Genomic DNA, 15,830 nt, shown 5'->3' on the forward strand with positions numbered 1-15,830 from the left:
CACAAGAGCCTCATCCATCATGTAGGGTGAGCTCAAAAATTGCAAAAGCCAAGTGAGATGAGTTAGAAAAGTTGTATAGTGCACGTGGTAAGAATTCAAAATTTTCTTTAAATTTTGAAATTTTTGGCTTGGATTGTAAAAATGGTAAAGATCTAGGGACATTGATCTCCAAGATGAAAGGGCTTCTAGTGCAACTATCATCAATTAATGCAAAAAACTATAAAGAAGATGCCACAACCGTGTTACTTACGGCTGTCTCAAAAATTTATCCTACCTTGGTAACAACACTTACAAATGTTCCCAATCCTTCATGTGAGAATGTTATTGGACGAGGAAAAGAGGGTCAAAGAAGATGGAGGAGCATCTATCACGACCACGAGCTTATCCTTGATTGCTACGAAAACTATGAAGTGCTTTTGTAAAAAGAAAGGACACATTGAGTCAAAGTACTACATCAAGAATCCAAAGAAGAAGCATTGCACCAAGTGCAGAGAAGTGGGTCGCCTATCCTGCGAATGTGGTGTCAAGAAAGAAGAAAGTAATATGGTAACCACACTACCATCATAATCTTCTCTAGCCATCATACAACCATCCAAAGAAGAAGCATTGCACTAAGTGCGGAGAAGTGGGTCACCTATCCTGCGAATGTGGTGTCAAGAAAGAAGAAAGTAATATGGTGATCACATTACCATCACAATCTTCTCTAGCCATCATAATCTCTTGCATATACCTAGATGAATCCAGGCACATTCCCAAACTCATCCTCTAAAAACACAACATAGTGCAGTTTCAATCTCATAGTAGTCACTCACAAGGTTGAAAACCATAAACTCCATCATGCATAGCAGGGACTAGCTACTATGACATCCCCACTGACGTCATCAGCGCCCAACAGTGGGTGTAGACCATAGTATAAAAATATGCTCTCACACATACAAATCCACACACCCACACATACTTGAGCATCCATTTATACAAAGTCTTCGTACTGAGTTTCTATCGACACTCCGGAGGTGAAGGGCAGACTCAGCCATGATGAAGGCTAGCACTAAAGGAGAAGGCTAATCAAAAGGTAGTCCAAAATCTCTTCATTCAAGCTACAACTGCTTGTGAAGTCTAAACATTTTCATTTTAGTCTCTCCCCAATGAGCATCTAAATCTAAATCTAGCTGATAGGGCAACGCACCATTTAAGATAGAAAGAATTATCACAATACCAGCAGGCCACAACTTGGACGAAAACTTCACAAGGTGAAATTTGCATGTTCGCTAATATGGCAGAAGCATATACCTAGATGAATCCAGGAACATTCCCAAACTCAACCTCTAAAACACAACATAGTGCAGTTTCAATCTCATGATAGTCACTCACAAGGTTGAAAACCATAAACTCCATCATGCATGGCAGGGACTAGCTACTATGACATCCCCACTAACATCATTAGCGCCCAACAGTGGGTGTAGACCATAGTATAAAAATATGCTCTCACACATACAAATCCACACACCCACACATACTTGAGCATCCATTTACACAAAGTCTTCATACTGAGTTTCTATCGGCACTCCGGAGGTGAAGGGCAGACTCAGCCATGATGAAGGCTAGCACTAAAGGAGAAGGCTAATCAAAAAATAGTCCAAAATCTCTTCATTCAAGCTACAACTGCTTGTGAAGTCTAAACATTTTCATTTTAGTCTCTCCCCAACGAGCATCTAAATCTAAATCTAGCTGATAGGGCAACGCACCATTTAAGATAGAAAGAATTATCACAATACCAGCAGGCCGCAACTCGGACGAAAACCATCATAATCTCTTGCATGCCTAAGATATGAAGGCATTATCACAATACCATCATAATCTCTTGCATGCCTAAGATATGAAGGCATTATCCTTTGTAATCTAGGTTAGCATGATCCTATGTGTAGATAATATAACCAAACAATGCAACCCTCTCCCAGTGTCACATTAAGTGCTGGTGTTAAGAATCGTGATCATTGGAACCCTCCCTAGGAAAATTTAAGGTGAGTTAAGGCATATGGTTCTCATGGAAGGACTCAAATGGGTCATGAAGTGTGTATTCGGTGGTTATGGATGTAAACGAGTATGTGAAAGCAGATGTAAACGAGTATGTGGCACCCAACCCACAAGGGTGGAACTCTTGGTCTATATTAAAAGGTCTAAGAGAGTATTTCAAGATAAGGACTGAAATACAAAGAATCTAGCTTTTGTATAGCTGAAAGTAGTGGTCTACGTCTCTTTTCTTCTTTCCCTACTTGCACAACCTCTCAATCTAGCCTCTCCATGCTCCTACATACTCTCATGCACTCTCATGCTAGGATTCGTGACATAAACAACCATATACACAGGGTTTGCACATGATAACCGAGCCGCGGTGTGAAGTCCTCACACACAAAAACACGTGTGGTCAGTAAACATGCGATCGTGTGAAAATAGGATATCTAATAATGATCCATAAATGAGGTCAAGGAAAAGTGTAGGTCTATTACACTCCCTCCATTGCCAAAGCCGTTGTCCTCAACTTGCAACAACTAGGTGCCTAATAAAGGTGAACAAGATGAGGATACTCAGCCAAATAATGGCAATCCACCCACTTTGCATCCATAGTGGTGTAATGCAGAAATTTCAATAGATACTTATGCTCAAAGCGTCCACTACGTGTACACTTGTCCTATTAATAAAAGATCTGCTCAGGACCAACAACCTCATCTTCATCGACAATCTCAAGATGCTCTTCATTCATGACACTGGATGGTATAGATCCCTCATAACGCTTGAGGAGACTAACATGGAGATGCAAAGAAAAAGATACTTCATTTATGTTATGGACCATAGTATCACAAGGCGAGCATGACATAGACAACCCCATTGCCAACCTTAGATTTCAGCCTTGCTTTGTTGAACTTAAATTTGGCAACCCTGTCGCTTATTTGCAGAGTTTCTTTGGCGCTTTGGAACTTGAGCGATGTGTTTGCACACAAAATTGTAAGCTGATTTATGATCATCAATGAATTAGTCTGCAGCAAATACTTCATCCTTTGTACGCAACACAGGTAATGCAAAGCCTTCCAACACTACCTCAGCTTGAGCTTTACCTGTAGAAGAAGGCATACCAGGATGATCATGAACATGACAGCACAGTAATTCCAACAAGAGTTCATTTGCGGCTTCGTTTTGTCCATTAAAAAGATGTGAATTCCAACTAGGTTCCCATTGTCTTGTGGAAGGGACAGAGTGAGAGCACACCGACACACACAAGCAGGATAAGACACTAGAAGTGTGGGGATAAAATGTATGTGTGTACCTCCCTTGCACACAGTGAAGCTTTTATATGAAAGGATAAGGTTACAACACTAAGTACGGTGTACTTAGTGTACTTAACAAATAAAGGACTAAGTGTACTAACTGTACTTGGGTGGCCATAGAGCCTTTACCCCAACAACCTCCCACTTAAAGGCAATATGCCCTCAAGTAAAAATAAATGAGGCTCAACCTATACCCATCAATTGTCGGCAATGTGCAAACCGCTCTGCAGGCAAGCCTTTTGTCAACAGATCTGCTGGATTATCATCTGTGTGAATCTTGACAAGCTGAATCAGCTTATCATCTATCACCTCCCTGATGAAGTGATACTTCACATCAATGTGCTTTGTCTTTGCATGAAAGACAGGATTGTGTGCCAACTGAATAGCACTCTGACTGTCACAATGCAACAATGGAATATCACCTGTAATGCCCAAATCTCCCACTAGCCGAGATAACCATAAGGCCTCCTTGCATGCCTCTGTGGCTGCAATATATTCAGCTTCCGTAGTAGACAAGGCTATGCACTGCTGCATCCTTGACATCCATGACACTGCACCTCCAGTGAATGTATAAACATAACCGGTAGTAGACTTCCGGTTATCAAGATGACCAGCAAAATCTGAATCCACATGACCATGCACCTTTGCATCTCGCTTGCCAAAGCATATGCACAACTCCTGTGTGCCCTTCAGGTATCTCATGATACCTTTCACTGCATTCCAATGCTTCTTGCCTGGATTTGCCATATACCTGCTAACCACTCCCACTGCAAACGCAATATCAGGTCTGGTAGCAACCATGGCATACATGAGACTGCCACAAGCTGAAGCATACGGAATCTTGGCCATTTCAGCCCTATCAGCATCTGAGTGTGGGCTGTCCATTGCACTGAGTTTCACATACGGAGGCAATGGAGAACTAAGGGTTTTCCCCCCCTCCATATGAAACCTGTGCAATACTTTGCCAATATATTCGGTCTGAGACAAATACAACAAACGCTGTCCCCTGTCTCTCCGTATCCGCATTCCCAGTATGTGATTTGCATCACCGAGGTCCTTCATATCAAAGGCCTCATGCAATCTTTTCTTAAGGTCATCAAGCTCCTTACGAGCTCTACCAGCAATAAGCATGTCATCCACATATAAAATGAGAATGATTAAGCTGCCATTGGCAGCCCTTTTGGTATATAAGCAGTGATCGTCATCACTTCTCCTGAAACCTTGGGACTTCATGAAGGTATCAAATTTCTTATACCATTCCCTTGGTGCCTGTTTCAGCCCGTAAAGGCTCTTTTTAAGCTTGCATACAAGTGACTCCTTGCCCTTGACTGCAAATCCTTCTGGCTGCTGCATGTAGATCTCCTCATGAAGATCACCGTGAAGAAAGGCTGTCTTCACATCCATTTGGCATAATTCCAAATTCTCACATGCAACCAAAGCAAGTACAATCCTGAGTGTGGTCATCTTAACCACTGGAGAAAATATCTCATCAAAATCAACACCATACTCTTGCTTAAAGCCCTTGGCAACCAACCTGGCTTTATACCTTGGCTTAGCTCCAAGTGTGACTTTCAATCTATACACCCACTTGCATGGCAGTACTTTCATGCCCTTAGGCAACTGCACCAATTCCCAAGTACCATTTTTATGGAGACTGTCCATTTCAGACTTCATGGCTAGTTCCCATAGCCTTTTATCATGCATTTGCACGGCTTCCTTGTAACAGGAAGGTTCTCCACAATCTATAAGCATAATAAAATCTGCTCCTGGAACAAATCTGTCTAGCGGTTTCATTTGTCTAGTGGACCTTCGGACCCATTGGTCTTGCTGTCCAACTTGCTGCTCACCTAAAACAGGTTGCTGTTCTGGTAGATCAGGCTGCAGAATTATGCCGGGGAGGTCTTCCAAAGGTGGCATGTCCCGTAGGACATCTTCCGCCACTGCGGGCTGTCCATTTGGACCTACTGCAGCATCATGCATTGGCTGATTACGTTGCTGTTGTGGCTGATTTGCAGCCTGCCTGAATTGTACAGGATGTCCCGAGTCATCAATGTCAACCTCTGAAGCATCAGAAGGCTTATCTGCTGCCTTAAACATACATGACTCATCAAATAAGACATCATTGCTGCGTATGAGCTTCTTATTCACAGGATCCCATAGGCGGTAACCCATCTCACCACTGTCACCATATCCAAGAAAAATGCATTTAAGAGACTTAGGATCAAGCTTGCTGCGATTTTCTCTACGTATATGCACGTACGCAGTGCAGCCAAAGACCCTCAAGTGCTTATAGGAAGGAGGTTTTCCTGTCCAAAGCTCCTCTGGCACTCTGCCATCTAGTCTTTTATTTGGTGACCTATTGATGAGGTGTACTGCTGTTTTTACAGCTTCAGCCCAAAATCCATGAGGTAAAGCAGCATGTGACATCATAGAGCGAGACTTTTTCCACATTGGGTAGTTAGCAGCACCCTGCAACTTTTTAATATTGAGAAGAGAAGATTCCGAGGATGAAGCCATTACAATCAGCAAGAAATATAACCCACACTTGGGTGCCTGACTCCCTCCAAACTAAGTGCACAGATGCACTTGTAGTTGTGCTCAAAAGTTAATTCCTGCAATTTTCTCCCACTTAACAGTAAATACTGTTTGTTTCCTGCCGGCTGCAGATCCAGAAAAGCAATACTTGATGCATTAATTGATGCTCTGTAGTACAGTACAGCAGTACCTTGATTTGACACAATGTATGTCCCTGCTGTAACAGTGAAAACAGCACTGTTTTATGCACTTAGACTTTCTCTTGCCTCTATAACTGTGTTACACAGTTTAGAACTTGAATGAGGCAAAAGCCCCTTGACTAGAAGCCAATTTTGAAGATTTTAGTGCATACACAGCTTTCCCAAAGCTCCACTGATCACATAAAGCATCCAGGTGTTTCCCCCAACACTGATATGCATAACAATGTCAAAAGCCCCAATTCATATGCATCTGCCACTGTCCCGTAAGTCATAAAATGCATCAAATCCTTGCACAAATCAACTCCAATCAGGAGGATATACGCAAATAAGTGCGTGTATAAGCCAATGCTTGGCTGTGGCTACAAAAGCCCTTTGATTCCACAATTCAAAAATGAGAATTTCTCTCACATAGGAGGCATAGATCTGCAGATCTACCTCACTGACAACAGAAGGAACCCAAAAAAAAAAAAAAACGGGTGAAGCGGAATGCTATATGATCATGAACATCTCCGAGTTCTCCGGCGATGGCGATGGCGAGGACCTGCACCTGTGGCGAGGACCTGCACCTGTGGCGATGGCCTGCACCTGTGGCGATGGCGAGGACCTACAATACTATGGCGCTGGTGGCAACGCTGGCGTCGCTGGTGGCCGCTGGCCGCTGGCTGGCGTCGATGGCTGCTGGTGGCGCCGATGGCGTCGCTGGTGGCCTGCTGGCCGCTGGCGTCGGTGGCCTTGGCGCTGGCGACACCAATAGCCTTGGCGCTGGCGTCGCCGATGGCCTTGGCCCTGGCGACGAATGGCCTCAAGGGCTGCTAGCGTAGCGCTAGCAGCTGAAGGTGCGCTGACGATGGCTGTGCCTAGCGATGGCTCATCGACGAGGCTGGTAGGCGAGGAGAGCAAGAGCAGCTATCGACGAAGCTGGTAGGGGGCGAGGAGTGCAGGAGCAGCTATCGACGAGGAAGCAGCTATCGAGGCTGGTACGGGCGCTTTCTTGCAGGCTGTCGCTGCTGTCGCCGCTGCCTAGCGATGGCTGTTGGTGCTCCTTGGCTGCTGGTAAGACCCACGTTTGGGCACACCCACGAATAGGCTCGGTTGTGGAAGGGAGAGAGTGAGAGCACACCGACACACACAAGCAGGATAAGACACTAGAAGTGTGGGGATAAAATGTATGTGTGTACCTCCCCTAGCACACAGTGAAGCTTTTATATGAAAGGATAAGGTTACAACACTAAGTACGGTGTACTTAGTGTACTTAACAAATAAAGTACTAAGTGTACTAACTGTACTTGGGTGGCCATAGAGCCTTTACCCCAACATGTCTAACAATGCTTGCCAAATTTACTTGCGAAGTTGCTATCCCGATCAGAAACATTTAATTTGGGTACACCATGATGAACAAATATATGCTTAATGAAGAGTGTTACCCCACTCTCAACATCTTCTTACCAGGAATGAAATGTGCTTGTTTGGTGGACCTATCAATCACTGTCCAGATCATATCTTGTACTTGTTGTCACCTGGGAGAACCTATGACAAAGTCCATAGCAATATATTTCCCATGGTGCCTGAGGAAGCGGTAAAGTTGAAGTATCCCTTGAGGCTCTTGAAGTTACTTCAAATGGTAAAGGTTGAAGTAACCCTTGAAAAGTAGATTCAGATTTAACATAACTGTGTGCTTCTAGTTCCCTGATGCAAATTCAAAAGCTATCCAGAAAACAATGTAAATCTGCTGCAGATATGCCTCGAAGTTTAGTAGCTGTTGGGAGATTGTACGATCACATAGGGAGTGTGCTGCTGCAGGACTGTATGCACTGTGGGAAAACAACTCGTAAGAGGTCTGCTGCAGAAGGGGCTGCTACAGAAGGAGCTGCTGCAGAAGGGGCTGTTGCAGATCCATCAGAATACTATAGATGGTGTAAACAAACTATACTGAAGACAATAAAAGTAAGCCATACTGAAGATGGTAAAGGCATCATGAAAGTCTGAAAGTATACTGTAGATCTAAATTTTATTAAACTACATAGATCAGAATCTATCAGTCCAAGGATGTCATTCATCCTTGAAGCTTTCTTTGGAAATTTTTCACAATTGTGTTTCCTAATGCTACATCCTAATGCTAAAGACGAGGTAGGCTATTTACACAACCTTTCCGTGAACAAATCTTTCATGCCATAGAACTTTATGTTGTAAGATTCATTGAGTCTTTACCGCTTGGTTTAGAGTTGCATTTACCTATATCTGCCTTTTCCTACACTCAGAAGCAAAATTGCCAGCCTTCCCACTGTAATCGCAAGGATCCTTCCTGTGGGATACTTTATATTCATGATTAGCCTTGTCATTGTGCTGAAAATTAGAACTAATATGTTGTTTCAGTTTAGAACTAAATCAACATTTCAAATATTGTTTTCTGTTTTTTGCCAATAATGCTTTATCATCCTAACTATGTATTTGTCTGCTTTGTCTTTTTGTTTCCTCAACAAAGAAGTAACCATATAGTTGCGTAGTGACAAACTTGTCCAAGCTATTGAAAAGAAGATCAACTATTTGTTAAAGTAGCATCTTCTCACCATGCATCAACAGCTGATCTAGTAGGTTCTTTACTTGGTTGAGATGTCATCTACAATAAAGATTGAAGTGTTTTCCAAGATTCAATTGGCGTTTTCAGATTTCTAACCATAGGAATTATACTGTCCTAAGTTTATAAGAGTGTAAGCCTATTGATGCTTCATGAAAAATACTCAAGTTTTCCTTAGGCCTCTTCTCAATTCCATCAACTATACCCCACAACCTTCTCACTTCGAGAACATTGTCAAGCTTACATTTTAATATGCCATAGTTGGTTCCATCCAACTTGCCATACTCAAAAGGAGGGCGTTCACTATTCTCACTTGTCACTATCAGCTGTATCATACAGATTGATTGAGTGTGGCACGTGTAAAAGGAAATCAGAGCTTCAGCCCCATCCTATGTGGTTCACTGACACAGTGTAGTGGTAAATACATGCACCAGATGCAATACTTGCATCTGATTGGCTACCCTAGAGTGAGTGAGATGGTAATTGAATGTCTGTGTGACACATGGCAAGGCTACAAGAGACAGACCAATAGAATGGTAACCATGTGGCAACCAATCCCCCTTCATTCTTTATGGATGTATGTGGGGCTTGCCACATCATGTGGCCCCTTAAAAAATCTATAACCCCTGTCCATGACATACCATCATGGATGTCCTATCCTAGGACCTAAGGTCTACCTACCACTCTTTTTACCTTTATTAATCCAGTAATTTAGTGAAATAAGCCCAAAAGTTCATCACTTTTCCCAACACGGGGTCAAACATCTTGACACTATGACCCCAATCACAATGCAGTAACGCATGCATGGATGCAATACTGGCTGCCCTAGCTATGTGACACCTTGCAAAGCAACCAAAGCTAGACCAGCAGAATGGTGCCATGTGACACACATCCCCTCCATCCATGGTCAATGCATGTGAACTATGCCATCTCATGTGGCCCCTTGAAAATCTCTACCCTTACACCAATGACATAATGTCATAGGTGGTCAACCAAGGACCCTCAGTTTCTATATCCTTAAAAAATCACCCTAAGCATGAACTAATCCATAGTTCATCACTCACTTTTCCAGCAGGCCTGGCAACGCTTGGCCTGCACAGCCAATAATTCTATGTAGCGTTAGCAAGGCCAAGAGAGCTCGCTCTACACATCCTCTTAGCCAGCTACATTCATATTTACAGTGGCAGTTCTTGGAGTCCTGTAACTTGAGACTATATTGAAACTGAATTACACAGGCGATCAGCAGCTGGGTCTCTCCAAACATCTCGTTCACCTAAGCAAACCTCCTCTTTTTCTCCTCCCTTTGATGGGCTAAAAAGCATCAAGAATCCACCAGCTTCTGTATAGGGGGACCACTTCAAAGAAATTGTATAAGGTTGGTTTGTGGTTTTCCTGTGTAATTCAAATCATTTCCATATTCATATACCCAAGGTTGGCTACTTTTTTCTGCCGTTGTCCCTTGAACAACATCACTCAGAGTAAGTATTTAACACACTAGAAAGACAATCAACCAAATTTGGGGGACTTGAATAGGGACAGAGATACTGACAAGGAGCACTAACCTGAGGTTTATGCTTCCGTGAGTGACTCATTAGACTTGCAGCGCTTGTAAATCTAGGAGCTATTGTTATTTGCATTTCAAAGAAACGTGGGAATGAGATATTGTTAGACTGCAGACGATCCTGAGCTGCTGCTCCTCCCCGTTCCCTTGCTGCACCCTCTCCCTCAGCCCGTCCCTCCCTCTCTCCCTTGCCCTCAGCCCCTCCCTCTCCCTCAGCCGCTCCCTCCCTTCCCCTCCTCCCCTTCAGCCCGCCCCTTCCTGCTTCCTCTCCTTTCAGCCTGCTCCCCCTCTCAGCCTGCTCCCCCGCCCCCTCCCCCTGCCTGCTCCCTCGCCCCCTCCCTGCCTACTCCCCCGCCCCCTCTCTGCCTCTCCGCCCCCTCCCTGCCTCTCAGCCTGCCCCCCTGCTCCCCCGCCCCCTCCCTGCCTGCTGCTCCCCCGCCCCCTCCCTGCCTCTCAGCCTGCCCCCTGCTCCCCCGCCCCCTCCCTGCCTCTCCACCCCCTCCCTGCTTGCTCCCCCGCCCCCTCCCTGCCTCTCAGCCCCCTCTCTGCCTCTCAGCCCGCCCCCTCCTCTCCCTCTCCTCCCCCTTCCCTTCCCTCCCCGCTTCCTCTCCTCCCCCTCTCAGCCTGCCTCGCCCCCTCCCTGCCCCTCCCTCTCCTTCCTCTCCCTCTCCTTCCTCTACCTCTCCCTCTCCTTCCTCTCCTCTCCCTCTCAGCCCTCCTCCTCCCAGCCCGCCCCCTTCCAGCTTCTCCTTCCTCTCCCTTTCCTATTCCTAGCCTGCCCCCTCCCTCCCTCTCAGCCTGCCCCTTTCCCCTTCAGCCTCTCAGCCTCTCCCCTTCACCCCTCCCCTTCTCTCCCCTTCCCCCTGCTCCCTCCTCGCCTCCTTTTCCTTTTTTCTGTCCCCCTTTTCTCCCGCAGCTTTTTTTGGAGCGGAAGGAGCCTTTAATTTGTTAGAGTCGGCCTCCTCACCTCGATTGGCGATGGATACTCCGTCAGCCAATCCTACTCCACCTCCACCGGCCACGAAAACTATTACCTTTTCTAAAGACGAGTTGCAGCAGCTCAAGAACGATGTAGATGCTCTACCACGTTGCTAGCACGCATCTTCGGGTCTCACCCCTCCAAATCCCAAGCCAGAGACTGGATGCTTGCGGCTCTCCCCCCAGACCTCACTCCACGATTGTTAGATGTCCGTCTTCTGGGACGATGTTTTTTCCAGGTTGTTTTTGACACTCTTTTCCAGGTTGTTTTTGACACTCCAGAGGCTGCGAGCACTGTGCTCAAGGCTGAGTTTTTACACCTGGGACACAGGAAGATCTTCTTTGAAGCCTTTCATATTGGTTTCGACCCAGTGGAGGCAGATAAGAAAATCTTCTCACTCTTCATCAGATTCCCCGGGCTTCCCCAGGTTTACCATCGACTTCTTTCTGTTATTGGGGAGCATTTTGGCGCAGTTGCTGAGATCCCACCCCTCCCTGGGTTGCCATTGACTGCTGCAGAGGCAACCAAGGCTGATGGGGTTCCTAGAGTTAGGGTCCTTTGCAAGGATCCTAACCTCAAGATGAATCATGTTATGATCCAGCGCCCGGATGGTTCCTTTTTTCACCAGAGAGTAGAGATTTCACGCAGACAGGACCAGTGCAGGATTTGCAGGACCTCTGGACACTTTGCCAGGGATTGCCCCAGGAAGAAGAAAAGGCCCAAGAGGCCCTCTGGTACAGCTACCGCCCCATGGCCTCGACAGGGGGGACAGGGGGGTGGTATAGGTCCAGCACTTGCTCCTCGGCCTCGACAGAGGGGTGGTACAGGTCCAGCACCTGCTCCTCGACCTTCGTATGGCGGTCCTCCTCAGATTGGTGGTAGTACAGGTCCAGCACCTGCTCCTCGGCCTCGACAGGGGGGTGGTACAGATCCTTCACCTGCTCCTCAACCCCCACCTACCTCACGAACACGCGACGCTCTCCAGTGGGTTCCGGTACGTGTGCAAATCCCTCCTTCAGTTCACGAGGGTACTTTAGTGGACTCTGCTTCACCTCGAGCTATCCCTCCAGTCTCACCATGCACAGTCCGAGAAGCTGAAGCTTCGACCTCCTCCCCGGTTGCAGCTTCTTCCCTAGATCCAGTGGTGCCAGATGCTCTTCTTGAGGCAAGAGAGGTCTCCGCGGCTGGGCAAACACAGGATAGAGAGCATTCCTCACTTCCTCCCTTGGATAGGGGGAAGGGGATAGCTTACACTATTGATCCTCTTCCCTTACAAGGGATCCTTCGCACTCCGGTGTCTGGCTTGCTCCACAGGAACTCGTTTTCAGCCCTGGCAGAGGGTTCAAATTTCCCAGAGGAGGAGTTTGTGCCCGCTACTTTTGGGGAGCCAATGATTGGGTTTCCTGTTGACAGGACTTCTTCTTCAGGTGCCAGGGTTCTTTCCCCTGTTGAGTTTCCACCACTTGGTTCCATCCCTCCCTCCTCGAGCAAGAGGTCTTCCCCTGTTGAGGGGTTTGTTTCCGCCACTAGGTCGGGTAAGGTGTTCCACTCTACATCCTCCCGTCGATGAGGATTATTAGTTGGAACATACAGGGCCTAGGTGGCGTCCCACATCGCCGCCGTAGACAGCTGATCCGAGATCAGCTTCATCCAGGTATTACTGGGGGTTCCATTGATATATTATTTATTCAAGAGCACAAGCTGGATTCTAGAGATTGTGCCAAGTCAGGCAAGTTGCTTTCTGGCCATACTTTTTGGGCGCCTGCCTTGGGCACCAGGGAGGGCACTTCTATTTCAGTTTCGCAGTCGGTTCTCCCCTTAGTTGTTGGGCACGGAGTCATTATTCCCTCTAGAGCTCAGTGGATTATTCTTTTGATTGGAGGGCGTAAGGTTGGTTTCCTTAACCTGTATGCCTCCAACATTAGAGGGGAACGTGTCCTTATGTGGAAGACTTTGCTCTCCTGGGCCCCCATTGTGGATTCATGGGTGATTGGAGGTGACTTTAACATGGTCAAGTTACCGTCAGACAAAAAAGGAGGTAGAGAAGGCGAACTTCACTCTTTGGAGAGAGCAGCTTGGGATGCCTTCCTTTTTCACTTCTGTGGCAGAGATACTTGGTGTGATGATGCCTTTCTTATTCAGCCACAGTCCCTCCTGTTCTCTTGGTCGAACAGGAGGCAACAGATGCCTATTCATGCACGCATTGACAGATTCTATGTAGATGACTGGGCACTCGACAGAGGTGGATCGGTATGCATTGCTGCTGGGGTTTCCACTTCAGACCACTTCCCTGTTGTGCTGGCTATCTCAGAGCCTCACTTGAGAGGCCGGTCTGCCAACATCAGGATTCCAGATGCCTTTTACACAGAGAAGGACCTTACAAAGGCAGCCCTGCAGACATGGGTTGCTCATGTCCAGGGTGGGCAGCCATATCCATCACATGTAGCCGCTGCCCTTTTTGGTATTAGCGACTTCTACCGCTCAGTTGCTTGTACCAGGTGATGAGATATTCTCAGACGTGAGATTGGTGTTCGCCAGCAGTTGGCAGCTTTGTAGAGGGAAGAGCAGAAACGGCCTTCAGATGCTTGGATTCAGGAGCGCCTTGCTGCAGCAAGGGCTCATCTGCAATTATTGCTTGATCAGAGATGCTTGATCAGAGGCTTGATCAGAGAGCAGAGTATGCCTTTCATGCACGAGAGTCCTTCTGGATTCAGATGGGTGGTAGAGTCAATAAACACTTTTTCTCTACTCTTAGTGGGAGAGAAGGAAGGAGTCTCACTTGCAGCTTTCTCACATACACAATGGGGGAATATACACAAAGGTGGAGGCTGAAAATAGTTTTCCTCTGCTTAGTTGTGAAAGCCAAAAGAACTCTTATTACAAAAGAATAGGTGGACCCTATATGTGGGTCTCAAATCAAACTCAGCTAAGGTGGCATACTAACTGAGCCACTAACTAGAGTACATAAAGATAGCTGTCATCCAACTATTATTCATGGGCGGTGTACCAATCGCATCTGCAGCTAACAAGTTGGTGACATAAATGCACAACGGTCACCTTGGCATATCATGAGTGGAGCTCAATATATCAACAATCTACTCATTCTAGATATGATGTCGCACAATGTTGCCCTAATCCACTACTCTATCTTTCTATGGTGTGCCTCTATTGGGAACTTCAATGGCAATGGGGGAGCCCAAACATCCTTTCTACCACACTATGTGGATAGCAAGTATCAACTAGTGCTAAATCCTAGGCCATACAATGTTAATCCACTTCTCTGTCCTTTTGTGGTACACCTTTATTGGGACTTCAATAGAAATGGGGGAGATCAAAGATTTGTACCAACCAGTGCCCTTCAACCACAGGATGGTTTGCTCATTGGATGAGCTCTCCACCCTCTGATACACCCTACTATTGCCTCCCTCTCCACCTTCCCTGTTCTCTAATGTACTCGAGCTACTAGCTAGAGAAAATGCTATATCTATTGCCTTACTACTGTTATTTGCTCCATCTCCTCTGCAATTTGTTGTATGCTTTTGAAGGCCTAGAACACAACCTACAGATGACTGTCATAGAGCAATTGTGTGCCATAAAATAGTGCACTCAAAACCACTCTATATGGATAACAGGGTGCTATCCCTTCATGCTAGATCTAATGCCATAGAATGTTGCCCTAATCCACTGCTCTCTCCTTTTGTGGTGCACCTCTATTGAGGATCTCAATGGTAATGGGGGAGCCCAAAACTTTGTATGAACCAACATCCTTTATGCTAAAAGATGGTTTATATCTCTCCACATAGGCTTAAGGCTACTATTGTTATCGGTGCCTATGAGAATCATGCTTTCGCTACCTCTATCTCCACCTACTCTACTTCTCTAATGCACCCCTACTAAGTCGATTAGATGCTATATCCATGACCTTGATGTTGGTGTTTGTTCTACCTCCTCTAGTGTGTATTGTACAATTCTAGAGGGCTAGAACACTACATGCAGATGGATCTCATGGAGCGATTGTAAGCCTTCCTTTTACAGCTGTACATGCCTCTGTGGATACTTCTTGGGAGATTCTAGCGAGCATAGCATCCTGGCATATCTGGAGAGCCAGATGCACAGAGGCTTTGGAGGGTACTCAGGTTCATCCCTCGCACACATTGGCTAGTATCTGGACAGACATCGTACATACTTTGATGGCCGTATGGACGGGTATGCAAGGGGACTCCCGTGCAGCCTCAGCTAGGAGGGCTTCTTTCTTCAGGGAATGGAAGGATTCTCCTTTCTTCTCTGAAACTTCTACAGGGTTGAGGTGGCACTTTCAGCCTCAGCCTTGGTTGTTTTCCACCTCACTCTGAGGGGGTTTTTTATTTATCCTCATGATTTCATGCTGTATTCCGCTTTGAGCTTGCTCTCGCGGGTTTTTTCTCTTACTTAATAGAAGTCTTTTTCATGAAAAAAAAAAAAAAGATATTGTTAGACTAGGGACAGAGATACTAACAAGGAGCACTAACCTGAGGTTTATGCTTCAGTGACTGACTCATTCGACTTGCAGTTCTTGAAAAATTCAAAGAAACGTGGAAATGAGAAGGTGCAACTCTTATCAACAGAAACGAAATCTGAACATAACGAAAGGTCCAATGTGCATCATAGGTAATGTTAC

General features: G+C 46.0%; 1 protein-coding gene across 2 annotated transcripts in view; it reads right to left on the bottom strand.

The window, feature by feature from the left end:
• FTSHI1 (FtsH extracellular protease family) overlaps window positions 1-15,830 on the bottom strand; it is a 108,561-nt gene that overhangs the window by 90,879 nt on the left and 1,852 nt on the right. The window lies entirely within an intron of this gene.

Source organism: Dipteris shenzhenensis, chromosome 16 (genome assembly GCF_047967505.1).
Source record: "Dipteris shenzhenensis isolate YYH24624 ecotype China chromosome 16, Dip_SZ_1.0, whole genome shotgun sequence".
Lineage (NCBI taxonomy): Eukaryota > Viridiplantae > Streptophyta > Polypodiopsida > Gleicheniales > Dipteridaceae > Dipteris > Dipteris shenzhenensis.